This window comes from Zootoca vivipara, chromosome 9 (assembly GCF_965207765.1).
Source record: "Zootoca vivipara chromosome 9, rZooViv2.hap1.1, whole genome shotgun sequence".
Taxonomy (NCBI): domain Eukaryota; kingdom Metazoa; phylum Chordata; class Lepidosauria; order Squamata; family Lacertidae; genus Zootoca; species Zootoca vivipara.
The window spans coordinates 55,996,080-56,013,238 of record NC_142592.1 but is presented as its reverse complement, the minus strand read 5'-3'; the positions used below and the strand labels follow the sequence as shown (position 1 = coordinate 56,013,238).

The following is a 17,159-nucleotide window of genomic DNA, read 5'->3' as shown; positions in this document are numbered from 1 at the left end:
CGTCCGTGTTGCTGGGCGCTCCGCCCGGCGCTGCTGCGCGCTGCAGCAGCCGGTTCCAGGCGGCGGGGAGGCAAGCTGAAATCACTTCAAACGGCGTTTTTAAACGCCATTTTACCTCCTGGTTCCAGGCCCCCAGTTGGCAGGCATGGGGGTATGTCTTATTTTCAGGGTATGTCTTATATTTCTCAAATGCTTAAAATTGTTGCCCTGGCTTACTTTTTGACTACGTATTAAAAAAGGGGAAACACGGTATTTACAGGAAGCTTCCTTGGCAACCAAGACCAGGCTGGAGGGCATGCCTCCCCACTCAGTGTATACAGAGAAACAGAAACAGAAAAAGCTCCACAGTGTGTTGTGCTTTCAGCTGGAGCACAGTCAGGCAAGGAAGGAGGTCACTTTTTCTGCCTCAGTGTTACAGATAACCCAAGTGCTGCAAGGCTAAGTAGGAGGTGCTAACATCAATTCCCAGGGAGCCAAAGGGAAGGTTGCTGGAGGGAGGAAAGAAGCAGAAGTATTGCCTGTGTTAACTAAGGTATGTACAGGGGCCAGCACAGGGGCCAGCGTATGAGAAGGGAGGGGCATGGCAGAAGGAAGAAAAGGAGAGGCCATAGGAGGGTCCTCTGATGAGCCAGGCTCCTGAGTTCTGAGAACAAAGGATTCCTCAAGTCTACTCTGTTGCAAGAGTGCCTGACATTCTGAGAAATATCATGGGGCGGGGGGCGGTTTGAGACTGAACACCATCCCAATGCAAAGTGTATCAGTTACTATTACCAGGGAGGTGGGACAGCAGAAACCCAGGGAGCCAAAGGTAGGGACTCAAACCTCAAATTTGGCTAATACATCTAAACTGAACCACAGTGTGCTGAATGTCACTCCCTCAATTGGTGGATGTTGTTATCCAAGACATGAAGTCTGAAGATAACTAGATTGGTGTGCACACACACATACACACACAATATCAGTATAGAGATTCCAACAGACATACAGAAACAAAAGAAAGGAGCCTGCATCCCCTACTGTTGAAAAGTGTTCCCTGGCACTAGTTTGCCAAGAACTAGAGATATAATATGGTAAGTGCTACACTGCATTTAGAAGCAGAACTCTTGCACTAAGATAGTCCAAATTCTGCAACCTCTACGGTATAAAATATTCAAATCACTCACATGTCTGCATGGTTAATTCTCCTTTTGTTAAGCAGCAGGGAGGCATAAAAAGGTATGCTTTGGCTCTCTGGTCACTGTACAACTCCACTAGTACCTCTGAATACCCAGTAGTCAGTCTGACACAGCAGGACAGGAAGAAGGTGGCTGCTTCTTTAATGGCCGACACTCATGAGTAGGCAGGCCAGGCCTGGTGGAAGCAACCATGGAGGTCCAAGAAGCAGACTGGAAGTTAGGCCGAACTTGGACAGAAGAGCCAGGGTTCACTGCTTCCCCTCCTCCATGTATTGTGAGTGCTACATACGTACCTAGCATCTGGGGCTCAGCTACTCTTGGGAACCAAACAGCAGCTCAAACTGTGAATGCAGCTGCTGAAGAGCAAAACTGCTACCTACTCTCCTCTGGTAACACCACTGTGCTGAGAAGAAAGCAGCAGTGGATTTTCAGATTTGAGAAGCCTTCCTTCCAGCATTGAGCCATGTACAATGCATTGCACCATGCCTGTATTGACTGCCTTACTTGTCACCAGGGCAACAGAGCAGCAACAAAATCTGTAGACTTCATTAGTATTTATGTATTTTCCCACACTTTATCTAATATCAAAGCTGTATACACTGTGTCCCTATTCTTTATCCTCATAGCAGACCTGTGAGATTTAGCAAGTTATCTGCAATCACACTGAAATGTACCTGATGAGGAATCAAGCATGCGAGTCTCTAGTCAGTTCCATGTTGACCCAACCCACAAGCAATATTTTGCTCACACCTACCATGCACCATGAACAACCACATCTAGGATTCTCAAGCTATCCCTGTGACATTAATAGAGTGGGAAAATGTTTAAGCTACTCAACAATGGCAGATGATCAAGCTGTCAGCAGAACAACATCTATAGAAAAGGAAAGAAATTTACCGCAAGGAACATGGGCTTTGAAGAGTGACCCTCAGGAAAACACTTTAATAAAAAAGAATTCCTACACTTGCATCCTGCACCATAAATTAATGCAACCAGTAGACCACAGCTGCCCATTTTACTATACACATGTTGAGCAAACACCATGAAGGTTTGTAAAGTGATTTTTTAAAACCTAGCAACTATTTCCAGCTTTTTCTCTATATAAAACCTGTTTGCATTAAAAACAAATGTACTTTTTGCTCTCCCACTGCTTTTCCATAGATTTAAATATATTTCACAACACATATCTCCAATTTCCTTTAGACCTTAGAAAAGAGATATTTAGTTTGAGAATCCTTGAGTTCAGGCTCTCTATATTCTAGTCAGTTTGGTGTTACTGCTGTTAGCAGACAAAGCATCTGGAGGCCATGCTGCTCTCCCTCTGCAGCTAAGAGTCCCACCCATCCCTTCAAATAATCCATTTTCCTCCAAAGCAGAGCATATATCCTGCTTAACCTGTCTGTTTTACTAACTGAAAGGGTATCAGTTCATGCTGCAAATGGGAGAGGAAAGGAATAGCATATGCTTCCCACTGTGCACACTATGTTCAAGGTAACTGTGGCATTCCAGTAGGAAAACAGGTGAAGGCCATCAGAAGCATACAGGAAAAGTTTCCTTTCTACCCCACAAACAAAATGTGATTGCTCAGAAGAAATAAATAAATTCAATATAATAAAGGTTTATAAAATAAACAGCTGATGAATGTACAATAGATATGAACTGAACTACATTCAGGCACAGTGAATTAACTATGCAAGGTCCCTGTGCATATAGACTCCCTCCACCATTTTACTTTATTTAGAGTTTTGCTGGAGACATGTATAATAAACTTTTTAATAAACTTGTTTAATAAACTTTACATTGACAACACTTGTGCAGTGCCTGAGTGAGTCACTGAAGTTCAACATACCGTACAATACACCCACCACACTTTAAAATCCAACAAAAATTTGGAGCAATATCTTCCTAGCTCCAAGCTTGAATTACCACCATGCCTGTGTGCATAAAGGAGCTATTGGTATGTATATAGGGGGTGGAGTAACTCCACTTTGAGGGAAGGTTGCAGCATTTGGAACTGTTTGGAGAAGGTGGCATTACATAAGTTTATAGAATTATGCATGGCATAGAGAAAGTGAATACAGAAAAGTAAGTACAGTACTGTTCTTCTTCATGCAGACCACAGTTAACTATGGAACTTACCCCAAGGGGTGGCAGTGACAGCCATCAACTTAAAGGGTTTAAAAGAGAATTAGACAAATTCCTGGAGACAAGGCTATCAACAACTACTAGCTACAACTACCAGCTATGTTCTATTTTCATTGTCAGGGGCAGTCTGTATCTAAATACCAGTTGCTGGGAATCACAAGTGGGCAAAATGCTCTTGTGCTCAAATCCTGCTTGCTGGTTTCCCATAGGCATCTGGTCAGTCACTGTGAGAACAGGATGCTGGACTAGATTGGCCACTGGCCAATCAGGTATGCTCTTCTTATGTTCTTATATAATAAAGGCTGAATGAATGAAGTTATTTTATGTGGGTACATAGCATTAGGAAACCAGGACAACAATGCAGCCCCACCTGTGCCATCCCACCATCTGCTACCATATACCTGCACCCTAATATCTTCTTTGGGGGCCATTCTCAAGGTAACCACATCAGATTATGTATGGCAGGTGGCTACCAGAAAAGGTCCCCCACCCCAATGGCATCCTGATTGTAGAATGACCTCCCCAAAGATGCTTACCTGGCACCTATATTATGCTCATTTTACCACCAGATGAAGACCTTTCAATTTTATTAGGCATCTTATGGTCATTAATAAATGTTTTGATGATATAGACTTTATTTAGTTAATAATGTAGTTGGTTTTATTGTGTATGTTTTTATGGTTTTTATTTTTAAGTTTTATTGTGAACAGCCTGCAGGATATTGTTAACTGGGCAGCGTAAAAAAGATGCAAAAACATCTGTCCAGATTTAGCAAAATCCTGGGTGTATGTTAGAAAATCCTAGGTCATGTAATCAAAAATACAAAGAATTAACCCACACTCACACAGTTAAAAGAAATGCCCAGCATTCCAACCACCAAAAAGCAAGTACAAATGTGCATATTGGGGTGGGGTTCTCTGCAAAGAGAGTCATTGTACACACATGCTGAGAATGTGTATACCCTTCCAACAGGTAAACAAGTTCAGTGTTTTCAGTTACCCTGCTTTGCATAGCCCTAGGTGAGTGCAATAAACAGACTTACAAATAGCATCAGCAATACTATCTGCTAACAAACCATTTGTTCTTGATGCTATTCCCAGAAGCATCATGGCTTTAGCTACATGCTCACTCAAGCTATACTGCAAAGAGATAAAAACAGAACAGCTGATCATACAATGTTGCCAACTTCTACATTAAGAGGCTTCCTGGTACCTACTGGGAGTTCTCTTAAGCCTTTAAGCCCATTGGCAAGGTGGTGAACAGGCTGCAGTTCCAAAGCTAGGGGCTCAAAGCTACAATCCTATTTCAAAATGCCACCTCCCCAGCCAACAAGCAAAGAAATAGGATGAGGATACTCTCCATTTTAGATACGGACTAGCTCTGGGCTCTGGCTTCCATCTCATGAGCATGGGGATGAAAGGACAGGCATTAAAAACACCCTCATCTAAATTCAAATGCAGAAATTTATTCTCCAGAAACTCATTTCAACAGCCTACACCCAAACCCGTCTACAGTGGTACCTCAGTTTGCGACTACAATCCATTCCGTGGAGGCGGTCGCTCGCTGAAGGCATGCTTCTGTGCATGCCGAAGCGCCGATAGAGCGCTTCTGCGCACGCTGTGCAGATCACATCTGCGCATTCGACGCCGCGGAACCCGGATGTAAACACTTCCGGGTCCGCAGCGGTCACTCGCCGAAGCAGTTGCTCGCCGAGGTAGACATAAACTGAGGTTTGACTGTATATTAATCAATATGGAACTTAAAGGTAAAGGAACCCTGACAGTTAAGTCCAGTCACAAACAACTCTGGGGTTGCAGTGCTCATCTCACTTTACTGTCCAAGGGAGCCAACATTTGTCCGCAGACAGTTTTTCCGCATCATGTGGCCAGCATGACTAAGCCGCTTCTGGCGAAACCAGAGCAGCACACGGAAACGCTGTTTACCTTCCTGCCAGAGTGGTACCTATTTATCTACTTGCACTTTGATGTGCTTTCGAACTGCTAGGTTGGCAGGAGCTGGGACCGAACAACAGGAGCTCACCTTGTCACGGGGATTCGAACTGCCGACCTTCCGATCGGCAAGCCCAAGGCTCAGTGGTTTACACTACAGCGCCACCCACGTCCCTACTGGAACTGAAGGTTGAAATAAATATTCACCTATGACTAAAAATCTGTAGGTATATTTCATACATACCATTCATTGCAGGAATAGTAACCATTTTTATTCTACTTGTTACCGTGCTAACCTCCAAGCAAATTTTGCCCCCCCCCAAATTCTACTGACTTTGGTGGCAGAAGCAAAAAGAAAGCATTTAAAGTAGACATGGCACTGGGATAGGTAGAGAGATTTAAATCACTCCACCTAGCCCAGCATCCTTCCCTAGTATTCAGGTCTATCATCTGATAAGCAGAGGGGGCAATAACCCTCCCACACACCTGATCTTCATCAGCTGAGGAGCAGCATTGTGCACCTATATGTGCACACATCTCTGCTATGACCTATACCTGTGTGTATTGTGTTTGACTATGCATGTCCACACACATACGAGTGTGAGTAGCCCACTGCCGGCATGCACATATTAGAGGGGGGTTTGTCAAGCACTCCTAGTCAATACTTTCTGCTACTGCTTTTGTGCAGTTCTTTTAATCCTAGAAAATGTGGTCCCGACTAATCAAGAATCATGCAATCCAGGAATGGGGAAGCTGTGGCCCGCCAGGAGTTGTTGAAATTCAATTTCATCAGCCCCAGATAGTGCACCCAATAGTCAAACATAGTGAAAACTGTAGTCCAATAACATTTGAAGTGCCATAGCTCCCCCCATCCTTGATATAATCAATGTGATATGTCGCAATGCAAAGGTTCCCAAACTGTGGTCTGTAGACCAGTGTTTCTCAACCACTGTTCCGTGGCACACTAGTGTGCCGCGAGACGCTGGCTGGTGTGCCGCGATGTGTCGCGACGAGAAGGGCGATTTGCATTGTCACACTGACCCGCCGGAAAGCAATATTTATCCTCCTCTTTCCCAAAGCTCAGTGCAAACGAGCCTGGCGGCCGCCAATACACAACACTGACCCGCCGGAAAGCAATATTTGGCAAGTGTTTCTTACAATCATAATTATAATATAGGGCGGCACAGAGTTAATTTTTTTAACTTTTTAAATAGTGCTGTGCCTCATGATTTTTTTCACGGAACAAGTGTGCCGTGGCCCAAAAAAGGTTGAGAAACACTGCTGTAGACCACCAATGGTACACAAGCTTCATTCAGATGGTTCACAGCATATCAGTGAAGAACTGTCACAATTTGAATCCTGTGGAACTCAAATTGTAATTAAAAAAATACATTATAAAAATTAAAAGAAGCAACAAAAATGCAATTAAAAATAATAATTATCTAGCACAGTGCAATACAACTGCTACAAGAAGCAGAAAAATGTAAGTGCTCCATCAATGCACTCAGCAATTTTCAAGTGGTTTGTGGGAGAAAAGGTTTGAGAACCACAAGAAAATTGGATCTGAGTACATGATGGCATAACAAAGAAAAGCAACAAAGGTGGTACCCAAGGCTTCCTTGATGAGCCACATGGGTGACCCCAGCCAGGTGGAGACCATCTAGTAAGTGGGATATCATTATGCTATGTACCAACTTTGTTTTGGTTCCCAGTTGTGAAAGAGCTGTATTGGCTGGCAGTAGCCATCATGGCTTTGTTAGTGATGAGCAGCCCATCACTTTACTCCTTCCACCACCCCACTTTGGGTTGCTTTATAAGCCTTTAAATATCTCGATAGCTAAAATGATGTTGAAGAAGCAATTGCTTTCCCCCCTGCAGAATAGAGTGAATGTAAAAGCAATGTGCTGCAGAATTCACAAGAAATGTACAGGAATAGAGAGGGATAAAGATTTGTATCAAAAATGCCCAAGATACTTCAACACAACACCTCTAATTTATGTTACATATTAAGTCACACAGCAAAACCTGAGTATTAAACTACAAAAGTAAAATTAACTTTTTATACATGCACAGCAAAATGTTTAGCTCCATTCAATAACTAAACTACATCAAGAAGATGAACAGTTAAGACTTTCTGACTTTGATAGAAACTATTCAAGCATCCTTTAGAGACTTGACATAGCTAGCTAATATTCCCAGGCTGGCCTCTTAATTCCAACTGGAATTCCACTTTTCCTTAGCTTTCCTGATGTCCACACAGTACTGCTTTGCTCCACTGAGCCGTCATCTTACACAGGATGCTAATAAAACAAAACAAAACAAAACCAAACAGGACCGAACACTGTTGCTTAGTGACCAGCACTGCTGCTTTCACGGCAGCTGACAGAAGAACCAGGGTCCTCACAGGAATTCACATTCCACTAATCACAGCTGGGAGAAAAAAAGATGCTGCTAAGAAACAAGATTACAGTTTGGAAACTGTAATGTAAAACAAAATCCTACTGTAGATTTCAATAATAAAACTGTGCTATGTACAACAACACAAGAGACGACTCTACACATGGATATCACCAAATGGGCAGCATCGAAATCAGATTGATTATATTCTCTGCAGCCAAAGATGGAGAAGCTCTATACAGTCAGCAAAAACAAGACCTGGAGCTGACTGTAACTCAGATCATCAGCTTCTTATAGCAAAATTCCAGCTTAAACTGAAGAAAGTAGGAAAAACCACTGGGCCAGTAAGATACAATCTGAATCAAATCCCTTATGAATACACAGTGGAAGTGAGGAACAGGTTTAAGGATTTAGATTTGGTGGACAGAGTGCCTGAAGAACTATGGATAGAGGCTCGTAACATTATACAGGAGGCAGCAACGAAAACCATCCCAAGGAAAAGGAAATGCAAGAAAGCAAAATGGCTGTCCAATGAGGCCTTACAAATAGCGGAGGAGAGGAGGCAAGCAAAATGCAAGGGAGATAGGGAAAGATACAGGAAACTGAATGCAGATTTCCAAAAAGCAGCAAGGAGAGACAAGAGGGTCTTCTTAAATGAGCAATGCAAAGAAATAGAGGAAAACAATAGAATGGGGAAAACCAGAGATCTGTTCAAGAAAATTGGAGATATGAAAGGAACATTTCGTACAAAGATTACCATAATCAAGGACAAAAGTGGTAAGGACCTAACAGAAGCAGAAGACATCAAGAAGAGGTGGCAAGAATACACAGAGGAATTATACCAGAAAGATATGGAGGTCTCGTACACCCCAGGTAGTGTGGTTGCTGACCTTGAGCCAGACATCTTGGAGAGTGAAGTCAAATGGGCCTTAGAAAGCACTGCTAATAACAAGGCCAGTGGAAGTGATGATATTCCAGCTGAACTATTTAAAATTTTAAAAGATGATGCTGTTAAGGTGCTACACCCAATATGCCAGCAAGTTTGGAAAACTCAGCAATGGCCAGAGGATTGGAGAAGATCAGTCTACATCCCAATTCCAAAGAAGGGCAGTGCCAAAGAATGCTCCAACTACCGCACAATTGCGCTCATTTCACACGCTAGCAAGGTTATGCTCAAAATTCTACAAGGCAGGCTTAGGCAGTATGTGGACCGAGAACTCCCAGAAGTGCAAGCTGGATTTCGAAAGGGCAGAGGAACCAGAGACCAAATAGCAAACATGCGCTGGATTATGGAGAAAGCTAGAGAGTTCCAGAAAAACGTCTACTTCTGCTTCATTGACTATGCAAAAGCCTTTGACTGTGTCGACCACAGCAAACTATGGCAAGTTCTTAAAGAAATGGGAGTGCCTGATCACCTCATCTGTCTCCTGAGAAATCTCTATGTGGGACAAGAAGCTACAGTTAGAACTGGATATGGAACAACTGATTGGTTCAAAATTGGGAAAGGAGTACGACAAGGTTGTATATTGTCTCCCTGCTTATTTAACTTATATGCAGAATTCATCATGCGAAAGGCTGGACTAGATGAATCCCAAGCCGGAATTAAGATTGCCGGAAGAAATATCAACAACCTCAGATATGCAGATGACACAACCTTGATGGCAGAAAGCGAGGAGGAATTAAAGAACCTTTTAATGAGGGTGAAAGAGGAGAGTGCAAAACATGGTTTGAAGCTCAACATCAAAAAAACCAAGAACATGGCCACCGGTCCCATCACCTCCTGGCAAATAGAAGGGGAAGAAATGGAGGCAGTGAGAGATTTTACTTTCTTGGGCTCCTTGATCACTGCAGATGGTGACAGCAGTCACGAAATTAAAAGACGCCTGCTTCTTGGGAGAAAAGCAATGACAAACCTAGACAGCATCTTAAAAAGCAGAGACATCACCTTGCCGACAAAGGTCCGTATAGTTAAAGCTATGGTTTTCCCAGTAGTGATGTATGGAAGTGAGAGCTGGACCATAAAGAAGGCTGATCGCCGAAGAATTGATGCTTTTGAATTATGGTGCTGGAGGAGACTCTTGAGAGTCCCATGGACTGCTAGAAGATCAAACCTATCCATTCTTAAGGAAATCAGCCCTGAGTGCTCCCTGGAAGGACAGATCGTGAAGCTGAGGCTCCAATACTTTGGCCACCTCATGAGAAGAGAAGAATCCTTGGAAAAGACCCTGATGTTGGGAAAGATGGAGGGCACTAGGAGAAGGGGACGACAGAGGACAAGATGGTTGGACAGTGTTCTCGAAGCTACGAACATGAGTTTGACCAAACTGCGGGAGGCAGTGCAAGACAGGAGTGCCTGGCGTGCTATGGTCCATGGGGTCACGAAGAGTCGGACACGACTAAACGACTAAACAACATGTAGTTTGCAATATCAATAGCAAGACACTACTTCAAGTACAAAAATGCAAACACACTTTAAGAAAGGAATGAAAGAAATGAAAGAGGCTTACAACTTGAGGATGATTGTCTTGTTTGACTGCTTCCCTTACATTCAAAACAGGGCAGTCCAATAGGGCAGCAAGAGTACTTTTGACACAGAAACCGTGGGCTGCACATTGCCTTATCGCACAGGATGTGGGGAGCAAGGCCAAAATATGACACCTGCTCACTCCCCAGCTCTCAGGCTGTCTTCCCAAAGTTGGCTAAGCAAAACACTGAACTCCTAGAGCCCTCTCACCTCTTTCCTAAAGCTGAGAAAGCACTAACTAGGCTTTGGGAAGGATGCAGGAGGACTCTAGAACCCTATCAGAGCCTTCATGTCTGCTGCCCAAAGGCCAGCACCTCACTTACCGCATGCAGTCCTTGGGCCACATGTTGCCCCACCCTGGTTTAAAAGAAAATCTCTGCAAAAAAAAAAACCCAAAAAAACCCACACACACATCTGAAAGAAAATTTCTAGCCTGGACATTTCCCTGCTGTGTTCATTTTCTATTTTCAAGTAATTGTTCATGTAGTACAGAATTCAAAAATATTATGCCCTACATTGCAGCCTGAACTGGCTACTATCTCAAATAGTAGTAGCCGATGTGGTGCCCTTCAGCTGTTGTAGAACTCCAACTCTCATCCCCCCTAGTTTTATTGGGCATGCTGGCAGGGGCTGATGAGAGCTGGAGTCCAACAATATTTGGAGGGCATTACACTAGCTACCACATTATTCTACCAGCATGCGTAGACCAGGCCTAGCAGTTCCAAGAATTTTCCTCTACATGCCAACTGGTTGCAGAAATTGTGACAGGATACAGAACAAGTGAGAGAATGTTCTAAGTTATGTAGGGCAGCCTTCCAATTTCATCTACAAAAACATTAATAGTCTCAAAAGCATTATCACTAGCTCATCCACCTAATCCTTAGGAAGAAGTCATAATGGCAAGTTCCTTTCCCATTCACAGGGAGCTTCCCTGCCTAGTCTCCTAGAGGAACTCTCAGGGTCTTCACCCTTACAGGAAGGGCTATTGTCTTTTTTGAATGAGTTTATCAAATGAGCTTTAAGTGAATTAACACCATTCTCTAAAATGTTTCCAGAGATAAATACCGTATTATTCAGTCACAGTTCTGAATAATTTTGCTTCAGGGACCAGTAACTGAATATTACTATGGTTAGAGACTCACTTGCTCCCCATCAGAAGTCATCTTTCTGACACCACCCTGTTCTGCTTTGTTCCAAGCACCCATGACTTACTGGTATGTGTGTCCCATGCATCAGAACAAGTATTTCTTCAGGTATTTTGTTGCCATAATAGCCAACATTTTCCCCTGCCAAAGCTGCTGTACCTTTAACAATTGGGTGACATGTGCTACTTCAACACGTGAAGCTTTCCTATGCATGCAGGTGTAGGGATGGTAAAAGTGTCACTTACTTAATCAACTCATCTAACAACTATTACAGGTGCATGAGTTTTGCTATAAAAATATGACAACCCTAATGTAAACTGTTTGAAGGAAATGAGGTGGTGGTTGTGAAAATTATAAGAATTACATGGCAAGTTCCTAACTACATGGATGAGTCTTCACTAAATAGGAAGTTTCCAGTTGACCATCACCATGTTGTTCACAGAAAAGAACCTTGTGCTGAAAAGGAATTTGTTTAACACACATGAGCATGTGAACTAAAATTTATAGTTCTACTGAACATCTACAAGCAGATCTGCTTGTGACCTAGGATGAGGAAACCAATTACTATGGATAAGAAAAACTTTGTGATAAATAACATGACATTGTAGTCAAGGAGGCAATCTGCATACAATTAAACTGTTAAAATCCAACTGAGTTTAATGATATTTAAAGTGGCTTGCCTATGTGCAGGACTGTTGGCTTTCTGTCAATACTACAATATTGTAAGTTTGTAACAGATACATTGAAAAACACTTAGAATGTGGGCAATAATGTTTGAGGTTACAACAGGTGAGCTGTGTTATCTGAAACAGAAAACGGGAACATCCTGTTTAGAAACCAGAAAAAATGAAACTGTACCAGACCTGTTTTCTTTCATGAATTTAGGAACACATAGGTGGCAAAAAAGAATGATGGTTCATAATTTGTCAAAGAGCTTCATTGATACAAGAAGAACCTTTTTATTTTAGCTATTCAGGTTCATCAGAGAGCAGTTGTAAATAAAGCATTAATTACTATCAGACCTTGGAAACAAAGCATTATGTTGCCCTTGTTCATATGCCAATACCTCCTTTTAAGCTGGTTTGTGATATTATAATAAACACTATGCTTACATTTTCTGTTGCATATCCTGTTGTGAATGCCACTATATATGAATAAACAATAAAATTGCTACAAATTACAAAACTACAAAAACAGTAGTACCCTTCCCCCAGTTTGGAAAAACTGATTACTGCCACATCTAATACAGTTTTGAGAGATGATAAAACTATTTTACCAAAATTCATGTTACAAGTTTCAGAAGAAATGTTTGCTACAGTGCATTAAAGGTATTCAAATTTGGCATTAGTGATTCATATCCTAAGCAATGTCACTTCCAGGTCAGATGTGGAGCCACTTTATGTGGAGCTGCCTTTGAAGAGAGTTTAGAAGTTTCAATTGGTTCAAAATGTGGCTGCCAGAATTCTGACTAGAGCCGATGGACTGTATCACATTACACTGCTCTTTTACCAGCTACAATGGTTACTAGTTTGTTTCCAAGCTCAATCCAAGGTGCTTTTTTGACCTTTAGAGTAATAAATAGCTTGAGACCAGAGTATCTCAAGAATCTCCTTCTCCCATAGGAAGCTGCCCAAGCACTATAATCAATTTCTGAGGCCATTCCTTAAGTCCAACAGCCCCTCCCCCATCTTTAGCTGTACCGTGAGGGGGCAAAAGAGGTGGCACTGGGAATTTGGAATAGCCTTCCAAGGTAGGTTTGCCTGACTTCAAACCTTGCTAAGCTTTGGGTAGATATCAAAGGCAGTTTAGTGTCAGTAGGCTGCTCCAGTTGCTGCTATTAAGATTTACTGTATAAACCCCAGTTAACACAGGACTACACTTGAGGGTTGTCATACACTAATTCATCCAGTCCCTGAAGCAAAATGAATATAACAACACTGGGTTAGCGAGGCTGACATAACCCACAGAGATTCTCAGCCACAGTGCTGTCCCCTGCAATATGGATATAATAGCCTATTTGCAGTGCCATTAACAGAATAATTTTAAAATATTGAGAAATTCAGAAGGAAGCCAAAAAATTTTGTATGAAGTAGGTGCTATCTTTCCTGTTACCTCTTTTTTTTGTTGATACACTACCCATTCCAAGCTTCACTAAAAAGGGGGGGGGGTAAAAACCAACCATCTATATAATGAGTGTTCTACTCTAGCCTTCTCTTTCTCTAGTGGGAAACCCTTTTCAGCCTAATGACATTGGCCACATTCCCTTATGGTGAGTGGGCCCAGAGGCAAACACAGAGAGAACAATGATTGCGTGGTAAGGCCCTGGGCCCCGCAGCTCCCCCAGAAATAAACACACAGACATGCATATGTTGGGTTAATGGGATAAGTAAGGCCACAACTTTATTGATTACAGATGTGAGCAGTTTGGCTTAGGCAATTGGGTGAAGCAAGACTATATCCTGACTCCTGCCCATCTGCAGGAAGTCTCACAAAGGGTCAACCACAAATAGGGTGAGCCCTGTGATATACATCAATTAAGACAGGGGTCAGCAAACTTTATCAGCAGGGGGCTGGTCTACTGTTCCTCAGACCTTGTGGGGGGCCGGACTCAATTTTTTGGAGGGAAATGAATGAATTCCTATGCCCCACAAATAACCCAGAGATGCATTTTAAATAAAAGCACACATTCTACTCATGTAAAATCACGCTGATTCCCAGACTGTCCATGGGCTGGATTTAGAAGGTGATTGGGACCCAGATTTAGATTTAGATTTGGATTTAGAGGGACCCAGGTGGCGCTGTGGTTAAACCACTGAGCCTAGGGCTTGCTGATCAGAAGGTCGGCGGTTCCGAATCCCTGTGACGGGGTGAGCTCCCGTTGCTTGGTCCCAGCTCCTGCCAACCTAGCAGTTCGAAAGCACGTCAAAATGCAAGTAGATAAATAGGAACCGCTATAGCGGGAAGGTAAACGGCGTTTCCATGTGCTGCTCTGGTTCGCCAGAAGTGGCTTTGTCATGCTGGCCACATGACCTGGAAGCTATACGCTGGCTCCCTCGGCCAATAATGCGAGATGAGCGCGCAACCCCAGAGTCGGTCACGACTGGACCTAATGGTCAGGGGTCCCTTTACCTTTACCTTGGGCTGGATCCAGCCCCCGGGCCTTAGTTTGCCTACCCATGAATTAAGAGCACCCCCAGGGTCACAGATGGGGTCGTGGCATGGCCCTAGCCCACACCCCTGGATCCCTTTAATGGGATACCCTTAACGTGGAGGGGCAGGCCGGAGGCAACAACTGCCCCTCCCATGACAAGGCTTACCCAATGCCTAACCTTAACGTTGCTACGATTGCTACTAGGTAGGCGAAAACCAAATGGCTGGCGTCAATTTGCCAAGTGGAATGATTCCTACCCAGCCTCAACAACCAGGAGACCAACATTAGTCACAGCAAGGCCACAGTCAAGCAACGCAAGCAAATAGGGTGGGTGGGCTGGGTGATCTGACGAAAGTAGACAAATGGAGGCTGCTCCAAAGTTGTGCTGCTGTTTAAATGGCAGAAGACCCCCCCCCCCCCGGCTAACCTGGTTGGTGACATGGGCATCATCCCTCCACCCACTCCTGGGTAACTGGGAGGTCGCATAACCCCTCCTGCAATGCAGCCCCTCGGAAAAGGGGAGCTGTCATGTGAATGTTATCTTTATACATTAGGCTAATTTCTATACACATTCATCCAGGCAAGCAAGAAGCCTCATCAGAGTTCAGAAACATTCTAACCTGGCAAAAAGACTCCAGGAGGGTCCAAAGCAGACCCTGAGGAGCTGGGGTGTGACCAGGGAGAGGTATATGTCCTACAGGCAAACACAAGTGGCCTGCAGAATAACACTTGGCCTCTGGTTCTCTATCCCCAGTTCAACATGACAAGTGAATTTATGTTCATTTCAAATGGGAAACTTGATTTAAATTAATTATTTAAATCAGTCTTTGTCCTGGTAAATCAAAACAGCTAATTAAAATCAATCTACCACACTATCAAGAGGAAATTCTTATTAACCTTAATGCCATTCTAATGTTTACGGCCAACCAAGTAAAATTTGAAGTCTAGAAAAACAGGTTGTACGGACTGAATAGACAATGTTACCCTTCACTCCAGATTGCTTAATAATAATTGTTTCATTAGTTAGTTTCTAAGGTTAATAATGGAAAGGCAGCCAGATATTTTTAACAAGTACATAGCAATTATCATTGCAAAAGATTCTACATATCTGCTCAAAAACAAGTCCCACTGAATTGAATAAGGGCTATTTCCAAGTAACTGATACCGTAAAGGATTGTAGTAAAAAACACCATAAACATACAAAGCATTATTTGGCTATTTTAACTTGCATGGTTTTGGATCTTGTATGGGGAACCTATGGTCGTCACTATGTTATTGATCTGTAACTTCAATCATTCCTGGCCAATGGCCATGCTGGCTAAGGTTCATGGAAGTCCTACAACATTTGGAGGGGTGCAGGTTCCCCATCCACAGTTTAGGCCAATAGTTTGATGTAGTATGACACTCTTCAAATGTTTACATCTAGAGAAGAAAAATCCAGCAAGAACATAGCAGATGCACTTTGTAGACAGTATCATTTATTGTAAGATAAAGATCATTAACTGGCTTTAGATTTTATTTGACATTTTTGTCATTACTTCCCTCTAAGGAATTGTAAGAATTGCAGTTCTGTGATAGAAGATACCTAATAAAATTAGCCACAAGAAACCAGAGTTTCACTTCTTTTTCCTGAAGCTCAAACTCAAGCAAAAAATGATGGAACAGCAAAATTCCTTGAACATCAACCCTAATGATCTATTTGTAACTTTTATAGAGCCAAAGTTCAGGGGCCTTGTTCACACATGCATTAAAGCCATTTCCTACTACAACCATACCATGTGCGTCACTAATCAAGTTTCAGCACTGGTGCTTGGAAATCAAAAGCCATCTTGTCCCCACCTGTCTCATATTGAAAGAGCCATTCTTCACAGTATGCAGTCTGATTTTCAGGTAAAATGAAGTCTGCTAGTTATTTCACTAAAGGAATATTATTTTTTCTTCCTGCAGCATTGCTGAAGAGAGCTGGAATATAGCCTGAACCACAGCATTAATTCTTAAAATATATGCCCAACATTTCAGACAAAAAGTGTCCTTCTGCACAAACATTAACACTCATCACTGACTACACTGTGGAGAAAGGGTGAAGAATTCTCCACAACAGTAAAGAAACAGTTGCCACACACATTATAATGGGATAATAGGATGGGTCATTGCCTTCTTTTGCAAAAGCACATTGGCATGCTTTTACTAAATAGTGCTTCAAGTATGCTGTACAATACCTGAGTAGGAGGGAAAGCATGTTAATTTCCTCCTAGTTTTTCTTAAAATTACTGTAAGGGTAGGTAACATAGGCACACACACATACAGCATTTTATGCCAGTGTAGTACACACAGTCATGATTAAGAAACTAGAAGGCTGCATGATTCTTGCTCCTTCCTATTTCCCAGGATCATTTTTACACGAAACCTCTCCACCTTCCTCAACTGCAGTTTGTGCTTTTATCCCTCTTATAATGAACGTAACCTATCACTTTGGAAGCAAAGCAGGATTACCCCAAGATAGTGTAATGGTTTTTACATATTTGAAGGACTCTTAAGAATGCAGAAGCATTAAAATTCTTTTTAAAAATAAGTTTATTTGCACAGACACTAAATTAGAAATGGCAGTTAAGGACTGTGATGAGCACTATCAGGAGACAAATGGGACTTTCAACAGCAAGCTGCAGTGTGAAA

At 42.6% G+C, this 17,159-nt stretch overlaps 1 protein-coding gene and 1 long non-coding RNA gene across 2 annotated transcripts in view; one reads left to right on the top strand and one right to left on the bottom strand.

Moving 5' to 3' along the window:
- Positions 1 to 17,159, bottom strand: part of CECR2 (CECR2 histone acetyl-lysine reader) — a 125,966-nt gene that overhangs the window by 69,556 nt on the left and 39,251 nt on the right. The window lies entirely within an intron of this gene.
- Positions 340 to 5,361, top strand: LOC148684645 (uncharacterized). The gene is made up of 3 exons (XR_015945809.1): positions 340 to 532; positions 3,530 to 3,589; positions 5,325 to 5,361. It is a non-coding gene; the product is annotated as an uncharacterized LOC148684645 (long non-coding RNA).